The sequence below is a fragment of the Trichosurus vulpecula genome, chromosome 2 (genome assembly GCF_011100635.1).
Source record: "Trichosurus vulpecula isolate mTriVul1 chromosome 2, mTriVul1.pri, whole genome shotgun sequence".
NCBI classification, from domain to species: domain Eukaryota; kingdom Metazoa; phylum Chordata; class Mammalia; order Diprotodontia; family Phalangeridae; genus Trichosurus; species Trichosurus vulpecula.
This window is the reverse complement of record NC_050574.1, coordinates 94,224,442-94,238,587: the sequence shown is the minus strand read 5'-3', so window position 1 is coordinate 94,238,587 and position 14,146 is coordinate 94,224,442.

Sequence of the window (14,146 nt, the reverse complement as noted above, 5' to 3'; positions counted from 1 at the left end):
ACTAAGTTATTCTGAGTATTATAAATACTCAAATCCACTACAAAGGCCCTATGAAAGAAGATGCTATCTACCTCCAGAGAAAGACCTGACATATGGAAATACATATTATATGGCTTCACATATATTTTTGTGTCAAATATTGGCCTTCTCTAGTGCAGGGTTGGGAAGGAGGAAGGAAGACAGCTTAAAACTCAAAATGTAACAAAAACATTTAAAAATAAAAAGATTAAAGCCTAATGTCCTATATACTTGTGCGACTAACTATTAAGAAGTCCATAAACTTGTAAAATTTCTCTTTAGTTATTTTAATGCACTGACCTCAATTGAGTAGTAAAAACAAACAAAACACCTAAATTCTGGTTATATACTAAGATGTGCAAGAGAGGATTAAAAGGCTGCTTCCTGTATGGAGCTAAGTGAACACTGCAGTTGAAGTCAGCTGATACAGGCTCAAGTCTCAGCTCTTCCGTGTGCTGTTTGTGATTTGGGAAAGTCTATTAACTGCTTGAGGCTTCGGTTACCTTCTCTACAAAAATTAGGGAAATTTGACTCTCTAAGGTTTCTTCTAACTCTTCAATCCTGACTCTTTCCCACAGGCAAAGTTGGTGACTGAGGGATGCTTTTTAGAAGGAAGGGTAATAGCATAAAGAAATCCAGGGAAAGCAGTGTGCTACAGTTCCAGATCAGCAGTCATGTCATGCCTGACTCTTTGTGACCCCATTTGGAGTTTTCTTGGCAAATATACCAGAGTGGTTTGCCATTTCCTTCTCCAACTCATCATACAAATGAGGAAACTGAGGGAAGTGGTTGTGTGAGTTGCCCGGGGTCACACAGGTAGTAAGTGTCTGAGGCCAGATTTGAACTCAAGAAGATGAGTCTTCCTGACTCCAGGCCTGGCACTCTATCCACTGTGCCATCTAGCTGGCCCTATTCATGTCTAGTACACCTTTAAACTCCTCTCTCCAAGCAGATCTACCTAACAGACTACTCTTCTAAAAACCAATGAAAGAAGTGATCCATTAGGCACACTGAGTCTGATCTTATTTTACTCAGACACCGCCCCAGCCACAGACTGGAGCTCCAAGACCAATCACAGATTGTTGCCATTCCCCCAGTACTCCTGGAATTCACCTTATCTTTGAAGAGTAGATTGCATCACTTATCTCCCTTCTCTTTGAGGAGCCCAGGATGCGAAACACTTAACACTCATGTGCTGAGATGCCCAAACGGCAAGTCTAAAAACTGTTTCTAGATCAGATGCTGGTGAAAAATCACTCAAGTTAGGAGAAAACTGAACAATTATGGAGGGAAAGGTGTGCAGGGGGAAAGTCGCCAATTCTTGCATGCATCCAAGATGATAGGGAGGGAGAACAGAGAAGTAAAATCCACAGATCCAAACTGAGATTGATTCTTCCCTTCCTTCTGCCTACCCATTCCTCTGGGGTTTTCCCAAGAGAATATGCAGGTGGGAGGTAGAAATTGCCAGTAACGGGGCAGCTAGGTGGTGCAGTGAGTACAGCATCGGCCCTGGAGTCCAGAGGACCTGAGTTCAAATCTGGCCTCAGACATTTGACACACTTACTAGCTGTGTGACCTTGGGCAAGTCACTTAACCTCGATTGCCCTGCCTCCCCCCCCCCCCGAAAAAAAAATAAAAATGAAAAAGAAATTGCCAGTAATTATCTCTCCATCATCAATATCCATCCTTACCCTGCCCGGAATATGGAGCCTAGTTCAGTAGGCTTTCAGGAGTGTAGAAACTCATAACCCAGCTTACCTAAATGTCACTCTATAGCAAAGGAAAAGTATTCTTTTCCCCAAGCTTCACCTCCCTTAAAGGGATCAGTTAGAGATCTTGAGACGTTTGCCTTAAGGAAAATAGACTAAATGATTTTAAAGTCTCCTGTAACTGTTCCAGCCACTTTCCCCCAAAACTTTTTTTCAGAATGTTTAATTTTCTTGACTAATCTTCAAAATAAATAGCAATTATTAGAATAACAAGCAATTATTAAGACTATGGTATTAAGTATTAAGACTAATTATTAACTATGTGCTGGGAAACAGCTAGGTGGCATAATGGATGAAGTACAGGGCCTGGAGTCAGGAATATCTGGGTTCAAATCTGGCCTCAAACTTACTAGCTGTGTGACCCTGCACAAGTCACTTAACCCTGTTTGCCTCAGTTTTCTCATCTGTAAAATGAACTGGAGAAGAAAATGGCAAAGAACTCCAGTATCTTTACCAAGAAAACCATGATCCAAATGGGGTCATGAAGAGTCAGACAGGACTGGAAAATGACTGAACAACAACTGAACCATGTGCCAGGCACTGTGCTACATGCTGGCCAAACAAAGACAAAACTCAAATATTCCTTCCCCTCCAAGGGCTGGTGACCAGCTGCTAGAATCTTTCTCAGCAATGTTATTTTGTCTCTGTTCTGTATATGTCTTGTATATACCTGTAAATGTTCTTATTGTCTTCTCCTAGAAGATAAGGTCATGTAGGACAGGGACAGTTTCCCTTTCACCTTTGTGTCCTCGTTGCTCATCCAGGCCTCTACTTGGCTTGGCACTTAGTAAATAGAGTACTTGAATTTGCAAAGTACTTTACAAATATTATTTCATTTTATCTTCACAACAACCCTGAAAGGCAGATGCCATGATTATCCCCATGTTACAGATGAGATAACCAAGGCTGAGAAATTTTAAGTGTTTCATTCAGGATCACACAGCTAGTATCTAAGGGTGAATTTCAACTCAGATCTTCTTGACTCTTCTGGAGAAGGAAATGGCAAGCCACTCCAGTAACTTGGCTAAGAAAATCCTAAAAGGGGTCACAAAGAGTTAGACAGGACTGAACAACAAAAAATAACTTCCTGACTCCAGGCCCATCATTCTATCTCCTGCACCTTCCAGCTGCCTCCAAGGGATTACTTATAGCAGTTCACCTTCCATGAAGGGAGACAACAAATACATATAAACAAACAAGCAGACAAATAAATGCACGCACGAGCGCGCACGCACGCGCGCACACACACACGTACACACATACACACACGCTCTCTCTCTCTCTCTCTCTCTCTCTCTCTCTCTCTCTCACACACACACACACACACACACACACACACGCTCACATGCTCACACACACACACACACACACACTCTCTCTCTCTCACACACACACACACATACACACACATACACACATGCTCTCTCTCTCTCTCTCACACACACACATATACACACACATACACACATGCTCTCTCTCTCACACACACACATACACACACATACACACATGCTCTCTCTCTCTCTCTCACACACACACACACACACACGCTCTCTCTCTCTCACACTCACACACACACACGCTCACATGCTCACACACACACACACACACTCACTCACACACACACACACACACACACACAAAATAAATACAATTTGGAGGTGAAGAAGAACACAGATCAGCAAAGGCTCCTTGTAGATGGCAGTTTTGTCTTACCAATTCACAAACTGGAGAATCCCCTGCTGATAACTCAACAATGAACTGTGTTCTAAAATCATTGTTGATCCCACACAAAACTAAATTTTTTTTCTTAAGCAACAACCTCACAAAAACTTCCCCAAAAAGGCAACATTGGCTCAGTGATGTGTGCATTCAAAATTGCTGTTTTTAAAAGGAGTACAAACAAAACCATATCAAGTGAGAAAGAACTGTAGCTGTCTATCTTTTCATCTCAGGACAAGCTGACAAGCTGACAAGCGTGGGTGTGGGTGTGGATGTGTGTGTGGCCCAAAGTGATAATATTAAAAACATTAACAAGAGCCGCTGCTACAATAGTAGGGTCAGAGTTTAGATTTTTAGATATGGCTTATTTTTATAAGTGCTTTTTCCCCCTTTTAAAGTATATTTAACCAAAGGGAGTAATAAAAAACACGACTGGCTAATTTAGGAAAATACCATCACCATGGTGTCCTTTGATTCTCTTAATTAATTTTGCGGAATAAATTGGCATGTTATCTCAAGACTTCATTAACAAATGAAAAAGAAAAACCCTAAAATTTTAAAAAACCTTCCTTTTTTCCTTAATGATAATATTAGTCCAGGCAGAGATTCTTTACTTTTTTGGTGTCCTGGACCTCTTTGGCAGTCTGGTGGAGCCTATGGTCCCCTTCCCCGAATAATATTTTTAAATGAATAAAATAAAAAAATAGGAATACAAACATACAGGATATCAATTATATTTAAACACTATAAAAATGGTGTAGGAGCAATGAAAAATGGATGTCAATATCTTGAGCAAGTCACCATACCCTCTGGGTTTCAGTTTCTTGATCTATAAAGTGACAGAATTAGATAATCTCCAAGGTCCTTTTCAGCAATACAGTTCTATGATCCTAATGTGAAATTAAACATTCAACAAAGTAAGGAACTCAGTTAAGTCCAGGAGATTGGGGGGCCTGATTCCTGCCTGAAGTTTTGCTCTGAAAAGGAAGAACAGTCGAGATCAGGCAAGGGAAAAGTAAATCTAGTGACTGACAGGATCTGAAGAAATAAATCTGAATTTCTCTCCAAGCATTCTTTCCTAAGGTCCTGCACTGATGCAATGAGCTGGAGAGAGTCGCTTTTGCTAACTGGGATATAGTTCATGAACTTCACTATGAAGAAAAATTGTAATGTGATGAAAAGGCATTAGAAGTGGTCACTTACTTTGAGTCCAGTCTCGGGCAGCTTCACTAGAAGGTTCGGTGAAGCCACTAAAGAAAAGATCAGAGTGATGAAAAGCTGAATTTTAAAGCTCCAGAATAAAATATAAAATCATTTCTTCAGTATTTCAAGGCTCCTATAACCTGGCCCCTTCCTTCTTTTCCAGGCTTTGTATGCCTCATTCTCCTCCACATATTCTGTGGTGGAGTGACACGGACCTCCTTGCTATTCTTCACAAAGAACACTCCATCTCCTGACTCCCAGGATTTTCCCTGGCTTTTCCCCTGCTGTCGCTGAGATACTCTGCCTCATCTCTGCCTCTTGGCTTCCCTGGCTTCTGTCAAGGGTCAGCTAAAGTCCACCTTCTTCAAGAAGCCTTTCCCAGTCTTCCTTAATCTTAACTGCCCTCCCTTGGACACTACACCCAATTTATCCTGTATATATTTTGTTTATATATAGTTGTTTTGCATATTATCCCCCATTAGACTAGCTCCTAGCCAGGGGTGGGGAAGCTGTAGCCTCCAGGCCACATGTTGCCCTCTAGGCCTCAAGCGCAGCCCTTTGACTGAATCGGAACTTCATTGTGTGAAGTTTGAATTCAGGCAAAAGGCCACACTTGAGGACCTAGAAGGCCACAGTTTGTCCTGTGAAGCTTCTGTAAAGTTTGGATTCAGGTTCCCCACCCCTGTTTTTCTTTGTATCCCCAGTAGTAATAGGTGCTTATAAAATGTTAGTAGACTGACTGACATAAGAAAGGCAAATAATAGATAAATAAATACATGAATAAAGAAATACTTAAATAAATAAATGAAAGGCAAGTTCTTATAAAAGGGGGCTTTGTGAGTCTTTTAAAAAATACACTGATACACAGATAGTCACTCTGATTTTTTGAGATATGTAAGTGCTCTTAGAAATCACCTAGTCCCACCTCTTGATTTTGCAGCTTTTGCAAAGGCTTTTACAAAGTGGTAAAACGACCTACTCCATGTCTCAGCATCAATCCTACCTCTGCCACTTACTAGCTGCATGATGTTGGGTGTCAACCTCTACGGGCCTGAGTTTCTTCATCTACAAAATAAGGGAATTGGACTAGGTGAATTCTGAGATCTTTTCCAGCTCTAAATCTGTGTTCCTACAGTGTCAGAGACAGGCGTAGAAATCAGGTCTCCTTACTCCTCCTAGGGCAGTGATCCTTCCCTGGTAACTGCTAAGCTACTGTTGACCCTACCATGACATTCCTGGAAAGTAAATACCGTTCTCATTTCCTGGGCCTGATGTGAGCATTCCTCCTAATACAAACATTCCCTCCTCCATCACAGATTGGGTTAGTCCCAAAAAAGAACTGAGTGTACCAAGAAAGCATGTATTAAATCAAAGAAATGAGTTATTCAGTCGTTTTTCAGTCAAGTCTAACTCTTCATGATCCCATTTGGGGTTTTCTTGGCAAAGATTCTAGAATGGTTTGCCTTTTCCTTCTCCAGCTCATTTTACAGATGAGAAACTAAGGCAAATAGAATTAAGTGACTTGCCCAGGGTCACACAGCTTAAGTGTCTGAGGCCAAATTTGAACTCTGGAGGATGAGTCTTCCTGACATCAGGTCCAGTTCTCTATCCACTGTGTCACCTAGCTGACAGGCTGGGAATGAGGGCAAGCTCTTGAATCATAAGCTCCCAGAAGTCAAGAGCTGTGTCCAGGAGACAGAATCTCTTGTCAAAGGACTATCAGAGAGCTCTTTATTAATGCTTTAGATGATGACCAGTGTGAATGGTGGCATCATTCAGTGGTAATTAATGATAAGATTAAAGAGAAGTGGGTGGAGGGCAGTGGAGTGTTCACTATTGAAAGTTATTAGGAAGGAAAAACCACAGACATTTTGGTTGGGGTGGGATGGTCAGGGGGGCGAGGGGACAGGTGGGGATTGGGCTGGAATGTAAAGTCAAAAACATCAGTAAATATCTTTAAATACAACCCATGTAATTCTTTAGGTTTTCCAGATGTGTGGGTCTACGAATCAGGCATGTTGGCTGATGCTGGGGATTTCAGGGAACGGAGAGATTTAGCCACAATGAATTGCTGTTACCACGAGAAAAAATTCATCTTTCTCTGTCATCAGTTTCTGACCATTTTATACCCTGGAGCCAGAACTGAACTATCCAAAGATGCAATGGGGTACTTCACCCAAGTGGTTTATAGCATAGCCTTATGCCTTATTGGTTTTTTGTTTGTTTGTTTTTACAAATTTTCAGAGACAAAGGGATAAGACATGACCTGGCATACATGAAAACTTTTCTTTCCTGCCTAATTTCACATTACTGTGTACTTGCTATTGCCCAAATGTAGTATTCCATCTCTCCCACCTGTGTGATTCTGCAGTTTCTTATCCACGTCCAGGATTCATCCCTTCCTCAGATCTTTATCTTGGAATCATTAGTTCTTCCAAAGAAGCAGTAAAGCACAGTCAGAAGTACCCTGGCTCTGGAGTCAGAGGACCTGGACAGATGATACTCCTTACCTCAGCCACCTCGGGCAGATTGCTTTACCTCCCTGGGCCTCAGTTTCCTCATCTGTAAAGGGAGGAAGTTAGATCAGATGGTCTCTGAGGTCTCTTCTAACTCTAAGCCTAAGGTTCCCCTCAGGTCCCCTCCTCCCACAGAAAACCTTTCTTAACCCTTGTAGTTGTTAATGTAGTTATCCCCTGCCTGAAATCATCTTTCTTGATCAGTTTACCTGTCAAATCCCCTAAGCAGGGACTCTTTTTCATTTTTGTCTCTGCATCCTGAGGACCTACTACAGTGCCTTGTACATAGTAGGCACTTGATAGATGTTGATTGATTTGAATTGAATCAGAATCATGGAACTATTTCCGTTATGCTTTGCAAAGACCCTGTCTAGAACATAATATTTATGGTTGAAATGTGGTAGGATAATAAAAACTGGGCCCAAATTCAGATCTAGAGTAGCTAAATTGGGCTAAAAAGCAATTTATTTTTACCTTTTTACAGTTTGTTCATCTTGCATTTTGTCTATAGAGTTTCAACTCTTTTCTTTCTTTTATGTTTCTTTCATCTCCTAATTCTTTTCTTTCTTTTATCTCCTGATTAAAAATTTCCCACAGCTAGGTTTTTTTTTTCAGAGTCCAATTTAATTTCTCTCAGGTCCAAGACCTACGGGCCAATGTTATTTCTGTGGCTGATTCTGTGATATTTACTTATAAGATTTATAAAAATACCCCAGTTGCCAAAAGCCATTAGCTGCAGGAAAATGATAAAATATACAAATATTTAATCAGCTAGTGGGAATTCCCTCACATGCTCAACCCGAGGCCTACATAAAAAGGCCTTACAATGACCTTGGAACACTGTCAGGTTCTAACTGTGCTGGACAATCAGCAGGAGGGCACCGCTATGAAGAGTAACCCTGGCTGATAAATGCCCTCTTTGCTCTGCTCCGAAAAATATGTCCTGTAATGGCCCAACTGATTTTTATTGTCAAAGGAGTGTTCCCTTCCTCTTTCTCCAGATCACCCTTGCAAAAATCCTCTCCATCCTTCAAGGTCCAATTAGAGTGCCCCCTAGTTCTTGAAGACTTGTGATGTGCCTGCCAGAAATGATTTCATTTCTCCCATGAACCCCCTTCTTTCCCGCACTGTATTTGTTCTTTTCCTCTGGAACATTTCACCTTCTTCTTGCTACTTGTGTATCTGACCACTCACACCCATACACTAGATTTAAGTTTGTTGAAGGTGAACAGAGTGTCTTACTCAACTTTCTGTCCCCACAGCAATTGGCACCATACTTTGTATATAGAGATGCTCAGTAGATGTTTCATGAACTTAATTCATTGAAAGGCTCCTTTGGACCTAAAGCTATGAATTAAAAGCATCCAGCTAGATTTTCTGATACATTTGTGAATAACATATTAGTTTATTCTAGAAGTCATCACCACTCATCAGGCCCCTACCTACCTCACCCATCTTTATTGTTCCCCTTACACTCCCAGAAGGAATGCAGAGGAGATGTTCTAAGGAAGAACTCTCTCTCTCTCACACGTAAAACACACACACACACATTCTCTCTCTCATTTACATTCTCTCTCTCACACACACACACATACACACACATTCTCTCTCTCTCATCTCTCTCTCATCTCTCTCTGACATTCTCTCTCTCATCTCTCTGTCTCCCTCTCACACATTCTCTCTCCTTCTCTCTCTCTCTCTCTCTCTCTCTCTCTCTCTCTCTCTCTCTCTCTCTCTCTCTCTCTCTCATCTCTGTCTCACATTCTCTCTCTTTTTCATCTCTATCTCTGTCTTTCACATTCTCTCTCTTCCTCTTTGTCTCTCCCTCTTTCTATATGTGTATGTATATTTTTCAGCAGCATTCTATATTCTGACCAGAAAAAAAACAAATAAGCAGAAAATCCTCTCCCTCCCTATGTTCTCTCCTCCTTTTCTTTTCCCCTTCCTTATTTCCTTCCTTCCCACCTTCTTTTCCTTCTTTTAAAAAAGTTTCCCAGATTTTTCAAAGCTCCAGTCCTGAGACTCACCCCTACTTAAGCACATACAGAAAGTTGTAGAGGAAAGAGAAACACTTTATAGACTAGACACAACTCTGCTGTGGCTAAATTCCCCATCCCTAATCAGGATCACCAATACCTTGAAATTCCAAATACAGATTGCCGCCCCACCTCCCTGTCCAGTAGTCTTCTATTCATACTCGTCCTTCAATGCCCATATCTGGTCTACTGACATATTCTTTTACTTCTTCCTCGATAATATCATCTTTTTCTCCCTTTTTGTATATCTCCCTATGATCATAGTCTTAGTATAGGCCTTGGTCTTCTCTTGTCCTAGCAGCCTTCTTCAGTTTTCTTAACTCCCCAAACTAGGTCAAGCTATTTTGGATTTTGAAAACCCTTCATGAAATTGGAAATGAAGAGTAAGTAATTAAGATTTCAACCAATAAATAATTAATTAGATACAATACATTAAGGAATCCGATATGAATTCCAATTCACTAAGCCTAAAATTACAATGATGAAGCTAAGGAATCTGAGGAGCCATCTTTCTTGTAGTTCAATCTTAAATCTCTAGGTTCCGCTCCCTCTCGCACCAAACTCAAAGTCTTAAGTCTCCCTAACTCTTGCACTGTTCTAGTCCATTTGAAATAGTCCATATTATATTTTGTCTTCTTGTCCAATTACATCACTCTCTTCTTCGGTCTTTCTGCTATATTTAGAACATCCTTTTCCCTATCACTGAGCAAGCAACTTCTCTTCTATCCTTCAGATTATTGCAGAGCTCCTACCTCTTCCAGGAGGTCTCTAGGGACTGATTAGATGAGTGCAACAAGCTTCCCTGTCCCCACTTGCCTTATCTTTTATTGTCCTTCACTTCAATTATACTGCAACTTGACTTCTACCCTTCACCAAAAGGGTAGAAGCAACTGGTTCTGTGTAGTCAAAGCTATGGTTTTCCCAGTAGCAACATGTGGCTATGAAGATTGTATTATAACGAAAGCTGAGTGCCACAGAATTGATGTTTTTCAATTGTGACACTGGAGAAGACTTTTGAGAGTACCTTGGACAACAAGGAGATCAAATCAGTCAACATTTAAGGAAATTAATTCATACTATTCATTAGAAACTTGAATATTGAAATTGAAACTTAAATCCTTTGGCCACATAATGAGAAGATAGGACTTGTTGGAAAAGGCCCTGATGTTGGGAAAGATTGAAGGCAAGAGGAGAAGGGGACAGCAGAGGATGAGATAGTGTCATGGAATCAATGAACATGAGTTTGGACAGACTTGTAGAGATGGTGGAGGACAGAAGGACCTGGTGCCCTCTGGTCCATGGGGTCATGAAGAGTCAGACATGACTGAACAATAACAACAGGTGAGTTTATATCAGACAAAGTTCAGTCTCAAATCTCAGCTAAAACTTGACCTTCTGCAAGAAGCCTTTCCCAATCCCCTGTATGGCAGTGTCTTCCCTCCATGATCATACTCAATTTATCACATTTCTATATTGTTTGTAACTAGTTCTTTCCATGTTGTCTCCATCATTAGATTGCAGCTTCTTGAGAGCTTCCTTGATTAACTTACTCATCCTTACACACAAAATAAAGGCATTATACTAGGTGGTCTCCAAGGTAATTTCTAGATCTAAATCTCTAAGCCTATGAATTATGCTTTTCCATTTACTCCCCTTGTTACCTTAGACAAGTCTTTCAAATTCTCCAGATTTTATTTGCCTCTGGGGTTAAAAAATAAAGAGGTGATTGGACTAGAAGATTTCTAAGATCTCTTCTAGCTCATCCTAAATAAGTCAATGGACAGTTAGCATTTCCAGGGATCCATCAAAACTCCAGTAGGGGAGAAAATGTGGTGACTACAGCTTATACCTAGCTTTCACATGCATTTGAAATGAATATTTACAGCTCAATTCTGTATTTACTTACTTCTTTTAGTCTGTTAACCATCTTCCTTTTACCTCTTTAGATATTTCATTAAAGTCCATCCTAAAAATCTTAGTACAAAGGATACCCATCCCTGAATGATGCCTAACATGGTGCCAGACAACAAAGGCTCCTAAGAAATACTTTCTGATGAAGATAAAAATGATGATGATGATGATGATGATGGTGATGATGGCTCTATAGCATTGATCAACCTCTGAAATAAGTGGTAAGAGAATTAGGTCCTCTACATCAGGGCTGTCCAAAATATGGCCCGTGGCCCACAGTGCGATTTTATGCAGCCTGCCTGTGGGTTTTAATTTTCACAAGCGAAAAAATAAAATAATAATTTGCGTGGAATGTGTATTAGATTTTTTTAATTCCATCACTAATAAATAATCTCATTGACGATAATTTGCTTTGGTGTTTTTAAGCAGTATTATGGACAGAACATATCACATGGAATTTTCAATCAATCTGTGGGATGTCTGTATGACGCAGACTAGTCAGTATGTACCTTTATACTGCTGTGTTGTTGCTTTGTTGTTCTGTGTTTCCTTTTGCGCTTTGTGTCTTTGCCTGTTGTATTGATGATGTGCATTCTCTCACTTTCTATTAATGTACTGTATTTTTTATTCTGGGTGCAGCCCTCGAACAATTATTTTATTTTAATGAGGCCCTGAGATAACCTAAGTTTGGACAGCCCTGCTCTACATGCACAAATTTCTTCCCTGACACCCTGTTCCTGCCCTCATCAGCCATTTGCTTGGGCCCTATGTAGCCTTGTTCTATTCTTGTTCATATCTAATTTTTGCTCTGATATCTGAAACAGAGTCTTGTGCTGAAATGGCCTATGTATGATCAATTTCCATAATGGCATAATATTTTTCTCAGCCATTCTTGCTTCATAACACAGATGCATGTCTTATTTGCTGAATACCCTATTTATCAATACCCCTTAGGCAGAGGGACATATTCATTAAGGTGTCCACCATGATGCCTAAATTTGTTTCCTGAGAGCTTGAAAGCAATTCAGAAACTATCATTGTGTCTGACTAGCTTAAATTGTTCATTCAAAAAGGCTTCTCTTGTCACTTGTGAGTTGTACATCCAATTTAATTTTCCATCAGAGTTGCTCATTTATCTCATTGTGTTAGGTGTCTCTGGAATTCTTTCTAACTCTTGTGGGGCTTGATTCAACTAAATAAATGTGTATCACATTAGCTCTTGCCACTTCTATAGATTCATACCCTTATTCCTGGTTACTGCTAAACTGGGATAGAGATAGGGACTGGACCTTTGATTTCAATGGTCTAGGGAACTCCCAGATCAAGAAATTCCCTCTAGCAATGTAGGTTTGCACCTTTTCAGCAACTTAATAGGCTTAGAGATTTGCCTAGAGCAGTAAGCAGTTGAGTGCCTTGCCAATGGTCACCCAGTCAAAATATATCAAAAGTGGACTTGAACCCAAGCTTTCTAGGCTTTGAGACCAGCTCTCTATCTACTCTTCCTGTTTACTAAAAAAAAAAAAAAGAATTTAAAAGTGGCAGATGTAGCAGACCCATATAACCCAAAGGGGATGAGATGGTAATGGACACAATGGGAACCTGACAGAATAATGTCTTAGCAGCTAAGACCCATTCAGGACAACAGAGAGCTATAAAAATGAGACAACTTACCAATGAGACAAACCCTCTCATCTTTGCAGAGTTTTATAGCCGTTTAAGGGCTAATTACCAGTGTGGCAGAGAACATGGTAGCAAAAATGAGCCATTCTTGGTAACTAGGGGAAATCTTACCCTATGTTCTAGGCCAGGCGTAACTTTGGCCATTCCAATTGTTCAGGTCCAAGATTAAAATGCATTGAAACACTTGTGGACTACACAACATCCAATAAAAACAAAAAGATTTTCACATAAGATTAAAAAGGGAGATTTAAGAATATAATGTTAATCCAGGTAGATACAATTCCTTTTCTCCTCCACATCTGTCACAGTAGCAGAAAAAGATGAGTACTGTACCCATTCAGAAAGACAAATACTGCAGTGGGAATTCCACAGAGTCTAACAAGTACTGATTTCTCATAAACTTAGCCTTTTCTACTCTAGGCAACTGGGAAACCAAGTCAACAATTTGAGGACCAGCTCCCCAGGCCAATTGAGTCTCAAGGACAGTTAACCTGACTTTTTTGGAGAAACTAGCCCAAACTACAAGAAACAAAGGAAAAGAGAAGGAAAGTCCAAAATCCAGAAAGATGAGAGCCAAGTTTATGAAAAGAAGTCCAAGTTAGCAGATCAGAGCCAGGCAAAGAATAAATGGGAGCAAAGGACCCAGGATTAATAGCAATCAGAATCAGTTGAGATATATGAGCTGAATTCATCTTTTAAAGGTACAAGATGGTTTCTGGGGCTTTAATCATCCTAGTGTCTGTCTTAACAGGTCCTTGACAGTTGGACAGATTCTTATACCTATGAGTGAATCACAATCTTTCTATTTCTAGTGGGAATTACCTCTATTATTGCTGCTTTTTTATGGAGGGATAACAAGGAGAGTGTTCTGTTTTATGAATTCCTCAGAGAAGGGAACTAGCTATGCAATTCTGGACATATCACATAAACTCCCTGGTCCTCAGTTTCTTCATATGTTACTGTTATTAGCTTAATAAGTGTTAATCAGAACAATAAAGTAAAGATATAAAACAAGATGCAAAGAAAAGGGAAAAGTAGAAGAAGAAGAAAATAGGGTTAAAAGTGGCAGGATTACAGAGAATCCTGGAATGGGAAATAGAATAAAAGCATCTTATTTGTGTAGTTGTTGCTAGTTAATTCTTTTGGTTCAGACTTATTAAAGCATTGAAGGTTTGGATAAGATTTTGTCCTTTGTTTTATTGTTGTTCATTCTTTCACTCTTGTCTGATTCTTCATGACCCTGTGGAACATATCATGCCAGTACCGTCTATGGGGTTCTTTTGTCAAAGAT